The sequence below is a fragment of the Apium graveolens genome, chromosome 5 (genome assembly GCF_009905375.1).
Source record: "Apium graveolens cultivar Ventura chromosome 5, ASM990537v1, whole genome shotgun sequence".
NCBI classification, from domain to species: domain Eukaryota; kingdom Viridiplantae; phylum Streptophyta; class Magnoliopsida; order Apiales; family Apiaceae; genus Apium; species Apium graveolens.
The window spans coordinates 125,448,484-125,467,430 of NC_133651.1; the positions used below are offsets into that span (position 1 = coordinate 125,448,484).

The window sequence follows — 18,947 nt, forward strand, 5'->3', positions numbered from 1 at the left end:
ATTTCATCAAGAGTAGTTTCATCAAAAGCATAGTTGTCTCTTATAGTAGTAGCCTTCAAATCCCAACTTTCAGGAAGAGCTAAAAGGAATTTTAGATTTGAATCTTCACGATCATATTCCTTGTCCACCGGTGACAGATCATTCAAGAGTTTGACAAACCTATCATATAAGTCAGTTAATGACTCATCAGCTTTTGAGTCAAAGTGCTCATACTCTTGAGTGAGTATAGTCCTCTTGTTCTTCTTGATTGCATCAGTTCCCTGGCATCTTGTCTCCAAAGAATCCCATATCTCCTTTGCAGTCTTGCAATGAATTACCCTGTTTGACATGACATTATCAATGGCACTATGCAGCAAATGCCTTACCTTTGCATCCTTGGCAATGGATGAGATATCTTCAGCTGTATACTCACTTTTCTCCTTTGGTATGGTCTTTGCTGGCTGATCTACAACTATAACAGAGAGCTTGGTTGATGCGGTCCTTCATTAATTCTATCAAGGTATTCTGGATCAGTAGCTTCCAGAAATATAGCCATCTTCACTTTCCATATGGGATACTCAGAAGGTCTCAGTATGGGAACCCTAATAGTCTCATATCGACTGTGGATTTGAGTATTTTTAGTTTCTTCAATTTTGGTGGGCTTGGTTGGATTTTTTGCTTCTTCAGACATGATTGTTCGGATCTTTACTGTATGTGTGTTAACAGATAGGCTCTGATACCAATTGTTAGGTCACACAACACTATAGAAGGGGGTTGAATACAGTGTAGAATACAATCAAATCAATTTCGAACACAAGTAACAGTAAACAGATATATTCGATATAATAAACTCTGTTACAATGGAACTGTTCTCTCTCAGTGATGAACAAATATCATGAGAGCTACTAGGTTACAATGTATGATCTTCTCGATAATGATAACATATAAAGTGTAAACCTATGTTTGTGTTTATATAGTACATAGTTACAAGATAACTTCTAATTGATATGGAATATAATTCTGTCTCCTAAAATATATCAATCAGATATCTTATACAATTCTTTAAGTCCTCTAACTCTTTCCATGCATATCTTCTTTTATATTAGTCTCGATCTTCTTTCCTGTAAATCAGCTTCCTTCCCAAACTATTAGTACTCCCGTACTTATGTTCTGATATCCATCTTCCGATATTTATCTTCTGATAATGTAAGTCCTGATATCCTTAAGTTCTGACTTCCAGTAAGTATTGATTCCAGTAACAACTGATATTTCCTGTTTGTTAAGATCTAAAAACTAAACATGAAACATATTAGACATGAAATCTCAAATATATCTAACAGGTTTAATGAACAAGTTATCTATCGTGATTACATAGGGCAAGTAAGATGGTTATTATTACCTACGAATCATGCATAACAATTATATATGAACCTATGCTAGCATGGCAAGTTCTGAACATCTATATTCACTGTCGCTTCAATAGAGATTAACACGCTATCTTATATGTTAGCTATGCACATAAGACGAATAAGCACAACCAATACTAGGATATCAATCAATCACCACACACCAAGATATTGAACAAATTAACTATAGAAATCCATAAGTAAATCTGTTAGAACCCCACGATAACGATTAGTTCATAACTGAATGCATTGTCACCATGGGTTCCAATGAAAGCATGGTATAACAACTAGATCTTTATAAACTGAATAATAATTAAAAGTACATTAACAAGAGTGTAAGGTTCAAACGAATAAGAAAACAAGCATCCAATGTTACAACTTAAGCAAAGAATCACAAGTAAAAATAAGATCTTCTTCTTCTTCATTGTATTGTGCTATTAGGTCTTCTTACTACTCTCTCCTTCTTTTCTTTGTTATCAAAAACATCTTCAAAAGGTTTTATATATAAGCCCAATAAGATATGGAGCCTGAAAAATTATTATTATATTACAATCAGGATTCCTTAAATTCGACATAGCGCGACCGCCCTAAATCCAGCGCGGTCGCCCTGGGTTTCTGACAAATGGGCGCGCCCGCTCCCAAGACTAGCGCGGCTGCCCTAACCTTCTGGAAAATCTAAATTTTTCTGCTTTCTTGACCTTCTCGTGCTGATTTCTTGTGTGCAATCGACCGAGGTTCCATCCTAACACTCTTTTAAGAATAAAACATGCAATATCCATTCCTTCTTTTGAATATGCCCTGAAATACAAAACAGTACGAAAACACATCAAAAACACAAATTTCTTGAGTACAAAACACCAATTCGAGCCTTTACGAAGCGTTCTAAGTGGATATAAATTCCACTTATCACACCCTCAAACTTGAATCGATGCTTGTCCTCAAGCATAAACAGACTCGAAGAACAAAACAAAAATGCATGAATGCAACTACACGAATGCAATGATCCCCTCAAAATAACTAAACCAATCAATAAGCAACATCTCAATGAATGCAATTATTCGCACAAAGTTCAATAAAATCTCACAAATCAACTCACAAGCCAGAAACGTGTGTGTGTGTGTATGTGTGCAATTGCTTAACATATATACTTGCGAAACTAGATCAATAATCATAACTTACCTCTCGTCAAGACAATCACAAGGTTATAAACAAAATAAACGATAAACACAAAATGATTGACAATACTTCAATTTCATCAGAGTTATACAAGGATTCATGCTTTTATTGATTACACATAAAAAATACAAACATGTTTATTTTATTGTGTAATGAGCGAGGTCCACAAAAGACTTATGCAATAATACCCATATATAGAGAGCGTTAGGTTAGCGGATCCCAAACTATAAAAGCCTTATGTCACTAGGCACAAAGTCCCCTAGAAATTAATAATTCGAGTATTAAAGAGTTCACTCGTGATCAATTATACATAACACATATTTTTTTCTTTTTCTTTTTCTTTTTTCTTTCATGTTCAGAACGAGTGTGTTTCGCTTCATCTCGCTCAACCTAGACTACTCATAGAAATATGAGCCGGCTACTAGCCATTTGACGCCTAGCCAAAACTAGCATTGATATCCAATGTTTTTCTCCAATTTAAAAATCCATGTTATTTTGTCACTAAAAGAATAACATAAATTCTAGACATAAACAAGTGATTAAACCTCGACAAACAAACAAGTCATGATCATGATCTAGAACTCAAGTAACCTATTAGACTTAGTAAAAATTTTCTTGCTTCCAGCATACAAATCAATTTGTTAGGACTTAACATTCCTCTATACGACATCACTACACTCAAATCAACATCACAAATTAATCGAAAAAGCAACCTAAGGGATCATGATATAAGCATGCACATGCAACTATATGAACTTACATAAAAACACAAATAAAAATGTCATATATGAACAATCATGCAAAAATATAAATAAAATATACTAAGCATGCACTATGAATCTATATGAATCTATATGGACACACACAAACTAATCCTTACATTATTACCCCCAAACTTAAAATTTTCATTGTCCTAATTGAAGGTATTAATAAGGATTTCAGGCATACCTAGTTCGCGGGAGGATCACCCTCTTCGGGTGGAGGATCAGGTGGCCAATCAACCTCGACACCAATGTCTCGGAAAATAGTACCAAGAGTGTGTGTCACATCTTCATCAAAACGTCGGTGGATGCCATGCATGGTCTCAATACGCCGAATCAACCTTCTATATTGCGCATCACCAAGACCAAACCTATTAACTGTCTGTGGTGCGTGAGAGGGACCCTCTGTAAGAACGGGAGGAAACGGCCAGTCACCCTTTAGATGATCATAGATATATTCCAACCCCTTTTCAGGGGGTGCACCTAAGAATGCATAACTCAAGTGATCTGACAACGGTTTGAGCCCAAGTATGGGAGCTTCTTCAATTGATGGCTCGAGACGCTCCTGATAAATTTTCAGCTCTGCTAACCCAAGAGAATTGAATGGTATATCCAACTTCCTCTTCCACGGAGGTGCATTCAAAACCCGTAGTTGCTCTGCTCCTTCTTCATCTTCAATAACTGATTCCCCTATTAAGGATGTCTCCAAGGCATCTGACTTTGGCAATTGCTCAAGCTCCGAATTCACGATAGAGTTGACCCTCTCAACTTTAAAGCACTCCTCTTTATCTGTGGGTAACTTTATTACCTTGAACACATTAAAAGTGACCTTCTGATCTTGAACCTTCATCGTAAGCTCTCATGTGGCGCCCTCCAAACCCGGGTCAAAAGTTTGGGGTCCACAACACATGCACAATATATAAACCTGTATAAGAAATATTATTTGTAATGACCCTACTTTACACAACCATGGATCGCGACAGGTTAAAGTATGAAAACAAGCCACAACCTTAACTTTTATTACAACATACCAAATCCCAACTAATTTAACTTACAACTGATAATGAAATTATTCTTACAATCTTACTATCTCACTACCGTAGTAAGCTCCTTCTAGCTCGATCCAACTCAAACTGGAATCCTAGCTCGCACTTTGGACTGAGGAACTTCAGTATCATCCATATCTTTTTTAACTGTAAAATATATAAAAAGATTCGCAAGAGTGAGCTAACTAGCTCAGCAAGTCACAATAACAATAACTGAGGTTAAACAATGATCAAACGAGATGATTCGAAGGAATCAAGTTTCTTATTAGCTCATCATTAGAATTGGATATTCATTTTAATTTTTAAAACCAAGGTTAGGCTGCTGATCAGTCACGCACTAACCCCGAGCAAGGCACACAACTCTGCTCTATGAACTGGATCCAAGGTACACATTGGCCTAATTCGACCACGAATCTGGTCTGACCACGAATCTGGTCCACATAAAGAAAACTATCCAATTCTAAAGCAGTTCAATAGGATAAACAATATAACTCAATAAAATAAGATCATAATTAACAACAATAAAACATTTGTATAAGAGCATGTGAAAATTCATGGGTACCATGAGGGTATGTCAAAGTATATAAAAGAAATGGCCTCCAGCCTATAGGAGAATCGGGTATTAGAGGAACAATGATTTTATAAGGTTTAGTTCTTTGATGTCACAAGGTATGGTTGAGTATAAAAGTTTATGTAGGTTCAAACAATTTTGTTCCAGTGTTTGGAATATGATGGATGTATATATTTGTGGATTAGTATCGTAGTTGTGTGGTTTAGTATCTGGTAAACCAACAAGAAATGCTTCACAAAGAATGAGATTTACGGCTCAAAGATTAAATGATGTGGCTCAGGTTCAAGGCTGAAGGATTCAAAGTACTTTCAATATAAAACAAAGCTATTTTGAATACTTAACAATATGTTACGAGAAAATTTAGAAATATTTGCATTATATCTCGAAAAAGGTTTAGAAGTACTTGCCTTACAGGGCTTTACAACTATTACTGATCAACTCTGAGCCGACTCTGCCGCTCAGGCTTTAACGTCCAACCACTAGATCACATTAGATTCGACTTCGACACTCAGGTTTTCCTGTTGAAACTCTACTGAGCTCGTCGAATGACTACTAGGTCATCTTTAGTCCAATGTCCACTTTCAGTTTCCCGACTAGAACCTACAGGGGCGAAATACTCTATGTTAGACACTCAATTATGCTTGACATATCCTCGATACCAATCCTACCCAAACGATAACAATCCTGACTCGTACTTATATACATTACTATAGTACACGTAACATACATGATTCATATACTTAAATCTCGCTTTAATGTTCATTTTCGGAAAACACATATACTCATCCTTGTATGAAATTAGGGTTATTGGTTTTGGTAAAATGTTTCATCACAACATACAATCAGGTTTCGCATAAAATATAAGTATATATTTACTTATACTCGTTCGACGTCCTAATATTTACCAGACATGCTCCCGTATTTCCGTAGTTCGACTTCCTGGAAATCGGGCAGCACTTCCTTTATTTATCGGCTAACTCGTCGAAGCAAGCTGACGTCAATCACCACAATCAACCAATCCAAACAATCAATTCAACAACAATCACATTCCATTTCACAAGTTCCAACCACAATCAATTACGTAACCAAAATTTTGATACAATCTTTATATACCCGCTAAGTACATTTCATTTTGAAAATAGCTTCATGAACTAAATTAATCTTTTAAAATTTTAGGACTTAGAATTAATTTATCACAGTCCACCATCGACTCGCCGAAGCTCATCGTCGACGGCAGAAAAATTCACGGGTATCCGATGAAATTTGGATTTCCAACGCGAATTCTGCCGATTATTGAAATCGTTTTTCCTGCACGAATAATTGATTTCACGAAATCAGTCAACAAAATTCCTGCAAAGAAAATCAAATAAATCACATCAAAAATCAACTACACAATAATCAACCTCAATACTAAAGGCCCAACTGCCAAGCCCAATAACGGGCCTCACATCACAGCCCAACAAAGAACAGGGAAGACAGAAACGAAGCACGACCACAAACACGGCCGAAACACGGCCAAAAACACGGTCGCGCCGCACACACCAACACACCAACGCACGCACACAGCACACACTTACTCACACACACCATTACACACACAACATATATATATATACACACGGAACTGAACTAAGAGGCACAGACCAACCGGAAAAAGGACGGTCGGAAAACAACAGCGAGCAACCGCGAGAGGCGGAAGAACATGAGGGAGAAGAAAGAAAACAAGAGAGAGATGATTCACGAGAGAAACAGAGAGAGAAGACAAGATTGTTCGAGAGAGAAAGAGACAGGGTCGAGCGAATAAAAAAAATAAAAGAAATGCCCCGATTGTTAGACTGCTAGCACGTATCAACAATTGTGATACGTGTCATTTTTATCCAGACTGTAATTACGTGCCCTCGTTCCGTACAAACTCGTAATTTACGGACCACGCTGTGCATAAAAAAAACTTCCGGAAATTACCAAAATAACCTTCAAATGTTAAATAATTCAAAGTTATTAAAAATAAAATTTCTATGATTTTTAAATCATTTTTGAGACGCAACTCGTACCCGTATTTCATAATTAACGAACTGAGCCGCACTTGAAACAAATTCAGAAAATCACAAAAATAGTCTTAAAATGTTATAAATATCCCGAAGTTTATAAAAACATAAATTTCAAAATTTTAAAACAATTTCTAAAACACACTTTATACCCGCTTTTAGCAATTAAAAGAATCGACACGCCGGTGAAATTAATCGCGAAAATTTTCAAAATAGTTTTAAAATTCTTGAAATATTCCAGACTTAAATAAATATGAGTTTCATATTTTTTGAAGAAATATGGAATTAAATACAGATTTTACAAATAAATATAATCAGGAAATCATACAAGGCTAAATAATTAATGAAATATTGATTGTTAAATTTTATAAAATCCCATAAATAATTATTGTAATTATAAAACCATAAAAACAATTTTAAAGACATTCCAAATATTTATGCAATTAAATTTGCACTAAATCCACTTTTGAAATTGAAAAAAATTGATACAATTCCATAATTAACCACGCGGACAACCCGGTACACTATAAATCACACATCAATAATCAAACAACACATAGCGGTCAAAACCAATACACATATTTTATTTATTTAATAATTTCCATAATTACATATTTAAATCATTCAAAAATACATAAGTCGTTATATCTCCTTTTTGCACATCGATCATAGTTCGTCCTGTAGCCAAGAATGGTCTTCCCAAGATGATGGGAATCTTCTCATCTTCCTCAAAGTCCAGAATTACAAAATCAGCAGGGAAGATGAGTTTATCCACCTTGACCAATACATCCTCCACTATACCTCATGGATAAGTGATGAAACGGTCAGCCAGTTGCAAAGACATGTATGTCGGTTTTGGCTCAGGAAAACCAAGTTTCTTGAAGATAGATAAGGGCATCAGATTGATGCTAGCTCCCAAGTCACATAAACACTTGTCGAATGACATATTTCCAATAGTGCAAGGAATAGTGAAGCTATTTTTAAGCTTCGGAGGCAATTTATGTTGCAGCACAGCACTGCACTCTTCCGTTAGAGCAACGATTTCCAACTCCTCAAGCTTCTACTTCCGAGATAGAATACCCTTCATGAACTTAGCATAGCTCGACATCTGTTTTAGAGTTTTAGCAAAAGGTATGTTGATATGCAGCTTCTTGAAAACCTCCAAAAACTTGGCAAATTGCTTGTCGAACTTATGCTTTTGAAGCCTTTTAGGAAATGGCGGAGGTGGATAGACTTGGGTATCCCTTGTTTTACCCTCAAGAGGATTGTTTGCAACAGCTTTCTTTTTTGGTTCCACCTCGGCATCCTTCTGCATAACTTTTTCAGCTACAATCTCATTTTCTGGAATTGGCAAGGGTGCAGACGCACATGCATTCTGGACAAAATTTTCAGACTCTTCGTCTTGCTGAATTTGGGGGCTCGCAACCTTCCCAGACCTCAAGGTGATGGCGTTCACCTGTTCTTTAACTTCCCTCTTGCCTGAATTGGCTTCTGTATCACTAGGAAGCGTTCCTGGTGGTTGATTCAATAAGGAGTTAGCAATTTGCTCTAGTTGGTTCTCCAGAGTCTTGATAGAAATAACCTAGCTTTTGCATATAAGAGCCTGGTTTATGCACATTAGCCTCAACTCCTTCAATTCAGATTTTTCATTCGAAGATTGACCTGCACCTCAATGAGTTTGTTGTTGCATTCCCATTGGCTGAAACTATTGTCTTGGTGCAAATTGTTGCTGAAAACCAGGAGGATTGAATTGCTTGTTTCCAAACTGTTAGAACGGCTGTTGCATCGCATTCTGATTATTGCTCAGTTGAAGTTAGGATGATTCCAGTTGTTAGGATGATAAGTGTCTGGAACTAGTTGCTGCGATCTCTGAAAGTTGCTCACAAACTGAGCTGATTCACTAGATATAGGGCATTGCTCCTGCACACAGCTCACACACACTGGTTATCTGATTAACATCATAGTTAGCCAGAGAATTGATCTTCATAGACAATGCCTTTAGTTGAGCAGTGATATATGTAGCTGTATCCATATCAAAAACTCCTGCTACCTTGCCCTGTGGCAATCTCTGGGTTGGATACTGATATTCATTAGCAGCCATCAGTTCAATTAGATCATAAGTTTCCTCATAGTTATTTGCCCATAATGCTCCACCTGATGTTGCATCGAGCATGGGTCTTGACTGTGCTCCCAGACCATTATAAAAGTAATTGATGATCATCCAATCAGGCATTCCATGATGAGGACACTTTCTAAGTATCTCCTTGTAGTGCTCTCAAGCTTCACATAGAGATTCTCCCTATTGCTGCGCAAATTGAGTAAGAGCATTCCTGATTGCAGCTGTCTTCTCCATATGGAAGAATTTAGTGAGAAACTTTTGAGTAAGACCTTCCCAAGTAGAAATCGAACTAGCTGGTAGAGAGTGTAACCAGCTCTTAGCCTTATCCCTCAGAGAGAATGGAAACAGTCTCAGTTTCACCGCATCCTCAGACACACCATTGAACCTGAAGGTGTTGAAGATCTCTATGAAATCCCTGATGTGCATATTGGGATCTTCCTTTGGAGAACCCCCAAACTGGACTGAATTTTGTACCGATTGAATCGTGCTAGACTTGATTTCAAAGGTATTAGCAGCAATGGCTAGTCTGACAATGCAAGACTGAATGTCATTAATTTTCGGTTGATAATAATCCATCAAAGCTTTCGTGTCCGCTGTTGGTTCTCCCATTGCAATAAAAATTAGAGTACCTGAAACACATGACTAAATAAACCTAGGAAGAAAATAATCCGAGTCAGTGAACTTTAAAATTAAACACCGAGTCCCCGGCAGCGGCGCCTGTAATAACCCCAATTTTTGAAAAAATTTTGAAACCCTTATGAATAGTATTTTTGCTGAATAAGAAAACTTTTCACGCCACACTAGGTAGGGATCTTTTATGGATATTCTGAGATTTTATTGGCACTCTATATGACATATAAGTGTATGTAAAGATCGTCAGAATCCAATTCCGAATACTTTGATTTTTCCCGGAAATCCACTAGATACGGAAAGAATTGAGTATAAGGTAACAGGATAAAAAGGATTTAAATTAAAGAATTATAAGAGAGAATCATAAAAGGAATATAATGTATTGAGAAAGGTTAAGGAAACCCAAGTAATAAGATCCCGGGTATGATCCCTCAAACGAGAAACGAGAACGAAAGTTAAGCGAACCGTATAACAGATCAGCGGTCATTAGCCAAGTAATTAGAAGCTAATCAAAGAGATTAGAGGGGATGATGTCATCCAACCAATGAGAAGAGGACAAAGGAGGGAGGGTGACATCACATGATGACAAAAGCATGACATAAGGGAGGGAATTGTTGGATGATTGTGAGCCACACAAAAGTTACCATGGTAAAAAGGTAAGAAATCAAAACAAAACAAAAGTCAACCAACCAAGGCAAATCAAAACAAATCACAAAAAGCACAAAAGCTCTTCCCTTTTCTTCGTCAAGCTCTCGGCCAAAATAAACACAGCAATTTCAAACTGCCATATCTCCTTCAATACTCACTCAAATATTGTGTTCTATAGCTCGTTGGAAAAGTATTGAGATGGCCTACAACTCTTGTTCACAAGTATCGTCCAAATAAGCATGGTAAGACCCTCAATTTTACAGTTCTATCAATCGGACTTTTAGAAACTTTAAAGCCTAACTTTATGTTCTTGATTTCTTTGGAAAGATCAAGCTTGTAGGAGGCTCCATAAGGCTTCCTAGTAACTTTCCACCCTCCAATAAAGGTATAAATCTTCACACCCTTTAGTAATAAGTTTGAATGTTGAATTTTGGAGATGGTTTGGATGGATGAGTAGTAATTTGAATGATAAGCATGATTCGAGCTTAATTGTTAAGTAGTTTAGTTGAATTTGGAGATTTTATAATATATGATTGGATTGAGATCCTTGAGCTTATTATGACTGAAATCAGTAGCATTGATGTGTATCTTGAGTTGTTGTTGATTGGTAGTTGGATTGATATGATTTGGAATGGTAAAAATTTGGGAAATCGCGTAAACATAGCCGTCGTAATGTCCGATTTACTTTAGACTGTTTTTACTCTTAACATCAGAACCCTTGAACTCACTCTTAGGTTTTGAAAATTGCCATATTTATATAGTTCATGTTACGAGCTTCTTTTTGATATGTGGTTCGTTTGATTCCGATGTACGGTTTAGGAGAAACGGCCGTTTTAAGTAACGACGTTTCGCGAACGAATCATTACCCCTCGCCTTACTTTGAAACATAGGTTAAAGACCTTAAAGGACTAATTGAAGTATGAAACATTTATTTAAAGTGTATTAGGCAGTTGGTAAGGTACTCGCGAAAGAATCGCCTTAAAACCCTTAATGGTTAATTTATTAAAAATGGTGGAGCCGAGGGTACTCGAGCGACTTAAGTGAATCGTTAAGCGCGAAAGCGAACATTATGACTCTAAATGGTTAAAGTCTAGTTTCTTAAGCGACCGGGGTCTAATTCCGACTTATGTTGTTATTCATAGGTTATCGGACCCACTCTAAGCTTAAGTCTATCCGGGAGCACTCAGGCAAGTTTTCTAACCGTTATACTGTTGTTGTGATGTATATGTGTATATGCATGATCTTGCGATAAATGCATATTTGTTATTAGCAAATTCTTGTGATATATTGTAGCATGTGATATGGTATATATGCATGCATATTTCATATTCTTGATTTATATATCTGTTGGTTCAATTGCTTATAAAGTTGCATATTACCTATGCTAGAGAATAGCGGTAATTTGCATATACCCTTAGTATAGGGACCCAAAGGTGAAAACATTTTCTAAACCGGGAGTCGATGTTCCCGAGTATATATATATATATATATATATATATATATATTTATATATATATATGGATATAGTTTTCAAAACTATTGATCGAATAAGGTTTATTCGATAACTTTATATTAATTAATGAATATTATTTGAATATTCATTCGAGGACTTATGACTCTGTTTATATTATTTATTGAATATTATTTGAATATTCATTTGAGGACCTATGACTCCGATTATTTACTGAAATATATTCTTTATTTTATTAAAGAATAAGGTGTCGATAATCAAACTTATTTTTTATTATTCAAATAAAGATAGTACTTTCGTATGAGTATATCTTTGGTTATTTAATACTCATTTCAAGTATAAGTTTTACAACTTCTACTTCGAATATTTTTATAAGGATTATCTTTATGAGAATATTATTTAAATAATAATATTCAGATATTTTCTAATATATCGGGACTGATTTACTTTATTAAATCAGCATTACTCCAAACCCTCTTTAAAGTGTTTTCGAGTCTTCAAAATGATTTTTAAAGGTTAGAGCGGATCCCAAAACTTATTTTCAAATTTAAGATCTTCCTTTTTGAAGGGGACTTGAATACTCGCTCAAAAATCTAAGGGATCCGGCTCTGTGGTGTATTTTTTATTCGCAACAAGGTTGCTGTATTGATAAATGAATTGATTACTTACCCAACACTCGGGAAGTAAAATTCTTGGAACAAGTTAATCCATTAACAGGCATCGCCTGGGAAATATCGGTGAGTTCTCCTTTTCAACTAGATACGACTTCTTGGTGGAGCCGTATCAACAAGTTTCTACTTGGGGAAAGGGGGAACGAGCTTTACGTTTCAGAGTCATGGATTTCATCTGAACTAGGAGTGGCATAAGTGGTCGAATGGCGCCGGCCCAGCCTTATTATATTGGCCCAAATGGCCCGGAAGTTCCGCTAAGAAGGTACATTCCTTAGGAGTCCAGTGTTCGGTTGATAAGTAAATCCGACAGGTTCTCCTCTACATGTAGAAAATGGTGGGGTTGCACTACTACGACTGATCATCGTAAATGGTCTTCCTGGCGCGGCAAACTCCCGTAATGAGTTCATCATCCAATTGGATATTTCTGCAACACTACCCAGAGCACTTCGATAGAAAGGCTACGGTTGGGCGATTGTTGAGTGTTGGCAGGGTCGATTTTTCAAAATGATGTTTGCATCAAATGAAGTATCTCGTAACTTCATTTTATTTTGATGATATTTTAAAGATTGATTCCATACAAGTTTTGTCTTGTAGCTTAATCTATGGGATGAACTAATTATAACTTGAACGATGGTAGTTCAAGTAGTATTCGGAAAAGATATAAATATATTGGAGTATCTTGTAACTTCATCTTTTAAACTTATATCTAGTAAATGATTATCTTATGCATGACAAAGATTTTCAGAAAAACGTTGAGACAAGGTTAGATATCTGAGATCACCTTACAACGATATTTTTTTATACAGTTATAAACTGGAACTCTGTGTATATTATGCATGGAAGAGGACTTCCAAGATTTTGAAAAGTATATATGTATATATACTGAATATTTTGCGACTTCATCGCATTAAGACATCAAACTTGGTTCATTTCTTTTGACCAAGACTTTCTTGAGTACTATGAGAATGCTCATATATTGTAAATTATTATACATATTATTTCGGTGGGCTTGTTGCTCACCCTTACTTTCTTCTTTCATCACACAACATCAGATAGATAAGATGAACAGGACCAAGCTCCCAATTCGCAAGCGGATAGGAAACGTTTCGCAGCTTTCTGGAAGCGTTGAGGCCGCTGTAGCTGAGGTAGAAATTACCAATAGGCTAAGTTTTCAACTAATGATGTACCAGACTTATGTATATTATGAATTGTAATAATGGCAAAGAATATATAAATGTATTCAGAAACCCCTTTTGAGGTGTAATGACTTATAATTGTGGAATAAAACGACTTGTGATTATTTTTGGATATTCATCTCTGAGACTATAACTTGTGGTGTGTGTATTTATTGTGGGGTCACAGTACAGAGTAGTTGATTATTTATTAAGATTGGGTGTTATTAAGGGAAATGGAACTCGTGACAACCCGGATTCCCGACCCCGGATTTGGGGGTGTTACAGAAATGGTATCAGAGCTAAGCCTTATAAACCTCAGAGATGATATGACGTTAAAATAATAAGTTCACTAAGATAATAAGAACTCTTTCCAAGTTCATAGTCGGACTACCTAATGTAGTACTGACAGTTAAAACCCTCATGGGAACCCTTATAAATATCGTGATAGGAGCGTAGTTCGCTATAGTATATGGTAGCGGGACTCCGAACCCTGAGGTTGAGGAGCAACAACGCGATGATGTTTTATTACTAATTGGAGATCGGATTGTGGATCCGATAGAGCGTCCTAACGCGGGACCGGATGATGTTCATATTGAGGATGTAGCGGTTGAGGATGTTGTCCTAGAAGGGATTGTTGCTGAGAATAATCCCGTGGAGGGTCCTGACAAGAATGAATAAAGGACCACTGAGGAATTGATGACCATGGTTAGGGGAATTACCAGAGGTAGGATTGGCTGGTCACTACCGGAGGTTCGTTCAAGTTTGTAAAGATAGTAGCCCCTTTAACACGACTTACTCGTAAGACTCAGAAGTTCGAATGGACAGAGAAATGCGAGAACAACTTTTAAGAACTAAAGCAAAGGTTGATGACGGCTACTATGTTGGCGTTGCAGGATCGAAAATGAGATTTTGTGAAGTGTAGTGACACTTCGCATAAGGAATTAGGGTGCTTCTCATACAGCACAGCAAGGTAATCGCGTACGCGTCAAGACAATTAAGGGAATATAAAATTCGATGTCCCCACCCATGAGCTTGGGCTCGGGGCAATAGTTTTGCCCTAAAGATTTGAGGCACTACTTGTATGGAGAGAAGTGCGAGATTTACACAAGCCATAAGTGCTCTAGTGCATTTTCATGTAGAAAGAGCTCAACATACGCCAGAGGAGGCGGTTAGAGCTAATCAAGAATTATGATTGGGAGATTCTTTATCATTCGGGAAAAGCCAATGTGGTGGCTGATGCCCTTAGTAAAAAGGAGAGACTCAAGATGATAATGTCTTTGGGAGAGTTATAAGAAAATGGAAATAGAAGTGAAGGTAACCTGAGCCGGTACCGAAAAACTGTTTGAGATTGCAATACAGCCCGAATTATTGGAAAAGAACATATTGTGCCAGAAAAAGTGATGAATGAAGACAGAAAGCCAACAAATAGATAAGAGATTAATACCGAGAAAGATGATAAGGGAATAATGAGGCATTCCTATAGAATTTGGGTTCCAAACGTTCAAGAACTTAAAGATGAGATCTTAGATGAAAGCTAGTTTGAGGAATAAGATTTAGAGCAAACCCTGAACGTGATAGTCAGGGAGGTCGACATCAAGATAGAAGGAACCCATAACATAATGAAGTGGAAAATAAGGATTTTTAACGTATAAGATAACCCCGATTATGGGAGAAGGTTGGAACATTTCATACTGAGAAAACAGAAGTTGAACAAGATAAGGAGAATCAGGATGGTACTCCTATTGGGCAATTCATGGACCTGCCTAAACACAACTTAGACTATTATCCCCAACCACCACCTTGAGGAAACAATGCGGTGAGAAATTCTTTCAGGACCTTTAAGTCGCTAAGCTCTCAGAGTTCCAAGGAACAAGCTGACCCAGTCGAGGCAAGAGCCTGGCTAAAGGAAATATAGGAATCATTTGAGATTCTAAATGATTGACGAATCACAAAAGACTGTTTTTGTCACTTACCCTCCTAAGAGAGAGACCACCCGCTGATGAAAGACCAAGAAAGGCACGGAGCCAGAGGTTAGAATAAACTGATTTAAGTTCAGTCAATTGTTTTCGGGAAAGTAATTCCCAAGGTTATGGAGATAGTGTAAAAGCTTCAGAGTCAGAACAAAGGTAGACGACTATGATAAATTACGAATCTAAGTTGTAAAAGTTATCAAGATTCGTTCTGAGGACACGAATCCAGAATGACGGGATGTTTGAAATCAATGCTATGTTGTGTTAGTTCATGAAATAATGATAAGAGAAAGGAAAATAAAAAGAAACTGAAGTGGAAAGGAATATAAAGGCAATAGAGTTTGAGGAATGATAAGGAAGTTGGGTATGGGGAAACCCTAAAGACTCGTAGCAATAGAAATAGAAAAGTATGTAATCGTCAGGATGAGGGTGATTCACCATAAGTTAAATTGATGGTTGAAGGCATAAGAGATACATATAGTTTATCCCCTGTAAGTTGGGAGGATTTGAGGAAATCTTGAGATAGTTCGAAGGATAAAAAATGAGACGCAGATAGACTGAGGAGACAAGGAAGTAAGAAATTAGGAAAATTGGATGAAGGAAGTGACCTTCAAGAATGTGAAGTGTAAGACCGGTGGCTTGATACCCAGAAAGGGAGACGCCAGGTATGAAAGATATCTCAACATTGAGATGACTGTTGAGATAAACAACAAAAGTAAATACGGAATTATTAAGAAGAAGTTCACGTCGAACATGACCAATATCTTCCAGAACATCCTTATTATCGTTACCAAATTAGGCAAGAAAAGCGGATAACCGTTGTTATCTTTTGGAGGCCATATTGATTGACCTCATTTTGTATACAGATGTTATTGTGAAATTAGGCATATACTATCGAGGTGGGAATGATTGAATAAGACACCCTTATCAGGGATATATGACTTGATTTATCCATGGAAGGATGCATGTATTTTTTTTAAAAGGTGGAATTAAGGATAGAACATCGGTAACTTAAAATGAATCCTAGGGGAATGCATAAAGGTTGGCATTTCACCCTTAATAGGGATAGTATGGGTTTTGACAGTATGAATTGGAAAGGATTAAGGTAATAACAACCTTTAAGAATCAGTGGAGAAATTTTCAGAAGCATATAGACAATGGTTCTAGTATTAGTAAAGGGTATTTCGATATGCCCTGTATCTAGGGAATACAGGAGGAACGATTCAAGGATAACCTTAGAGGTTTTACAAGGAGAAAGGTAATACTCAAAATTCTCAAAGAATAGAAATGTTGATAAAGGAAATATGACGTAATTATAATGATGCCAAGTGGGGCACGTGTTAAACCACGAGAAAGTATGGATCGAACCAGTAATGGTCGAAATTGTTCAGGGCAATTAGGACTTAAGATAAAAAGATGTTCTAAGTATGATTAAAAGTCAGTCGTGACAGTGATTAACCTCTAAAGACTGAGGCAATAACTTATGGAAAAATGGTGATAATTTTTTTTTATTTTTACTCATCAGACTTTAAAGAAAACATCTTCACATAAGCTGTAATTGAAATGAGATAGAAAATTATTTGGAGGTGGTTAAAATGACATTGACTGTAAGGAAATTTTACTATCAGGAAAGGCCAAAGAGGTGGCCGACACCTTAAAGGTAAGAGGATAATTATAGGCGCTTGTGCCAAAGGAATACAGTGATGATGGTTAAAGCTGTGAAGGTTGTATTATGGTTTGGAAGATTGACATTCCTTCTGATGACTGTGCAATACCCAACCGTAATAGTAGTTTGGTAAAGGTTTAATTCGTGTAATCGCCATGAGCGGGCTATCTATCCTAGAAGGTCCTATATTGAGAATAAGCCAGGACCATGTTTCAAAAAGTACTAAACAAACCTTTGAGTTAAGTCTTCTATTGAAGTCATATGATTAAGAATGGTGTTAACCTGCTATCGTTGCTTTGATTGAAATTCTTCTACAATTTTTTCTGCTTAATGTCATGTATGTACGTCAGGATCTGGAATGTTCTTCATGAATCATGAATGGTGATTATATTACCTCCTTAGAAGAATTCTATAAGACATGTATGGACTCCGTATGGTTAGCTATTAAGATTTCATGGAAAGTGAATGATGACAGTGGGTCAGTGGTGGACCATAGTAATGCAGCAATGATTCTGCGAGTAATGAGTCGATTACAACCATGAGAGTTGTATTGGAATGAATGTTGAGATTGAGTACCACTAATCGGGTCGTGGTGGTGTATAAGTTATCAATTGATAGACTAATTAAGTAGATTATCTACCTATTGAATACTTATTCCTTCTTATCAATAGAGAGTCGTATTACTATACGAGGAAGGTTTCGGTGCAAGCATAGAATTCTAGTAATGATGATGTATAAAATGAGATTCCAGATTCGATTTTCGATGTCGAGGGAGTTTCAAAGGTGATTGAGTATAAGCTCGAGGAAGAGCATGGGTCCATAGAACGATGGACGGATTAGCAAAATATTTAAGCATACGAAATGCGATGCGATAATACTTGGTGTTGATATATATACACATATGTTTTGTTCTCCTATGACAAACCTCTATAGTTCAGAGGTAGACTCCAAGCCAGATATTTTATGGCAGTATGTTTTTTTCATATATACAATTCTCTTCAATTCGTTCTTTTCTTTTCATTTTGTATAAGCTGAGAAGAACAACCCTTCCAGAAGGGGAGGTATTGCCGAATGACTATCTATCTGTGTGATAGAAGCCTAGTAGGATACCACATGTTGTTTAATTGCTTGTCAAGTACTAAAGGCTGGCCACCTTTTGTACTAACTATGCAATAGAACAAGTGTTCATGATCATAGTGATCTCTCAACAAATTCCTTTACTTCTATATGATTGATCAAACATTGGGAAATAGAAATAGCTGAAAAAGGAGTAATAAAGTTGTGGTGGTATTCGGAATGGAAACACATTCGTGATACTAAGGTTGACGTGGTTATTAAAAGGTTATAGAACGCTAACGAGCAAAAGTATAACCAGTATAATATTAGGAACGGAAGGTAGTAGAGATTACGAACTGGAAAAGAATGGGTAGTGAGAAGCAAAAGCTATAATGCTAGAAGCTATGATGAGAGCCGGTGCAATAGACTTGAAAGAATTTGGAATGATCACTTAACGCGGATTAAGTTATCTCATGATAATCGATCGTATGTCAGTATCGAGGTATCGCCTTATGAGATCCTTGAGGGAAGACAATGTCGATCTCCCTTATGTTAGG

The 18,947-nt window shown here is 36.7% G+C and overlaps 1 non-coding gene across 1 annotated transcript; it reads left to right on the forward strand.

Annotated features, from left to right (window-relative positions):
• Positions 1 to 9,215: 9,215 nt before the first annotated feature.
• On the forward strand, positions 9,216 to 9,322 carry LOC141663376 (small nucleolar RNA R71). Its single transcript, XR_012551451.1, has one exon. It is a non-coding gene; the product is annotated as a small nucleolar RNA R71 (small nucleolar RNA).
• Positions 9,323 to 18,947: the final 9,625 nt, after the last annotated feature.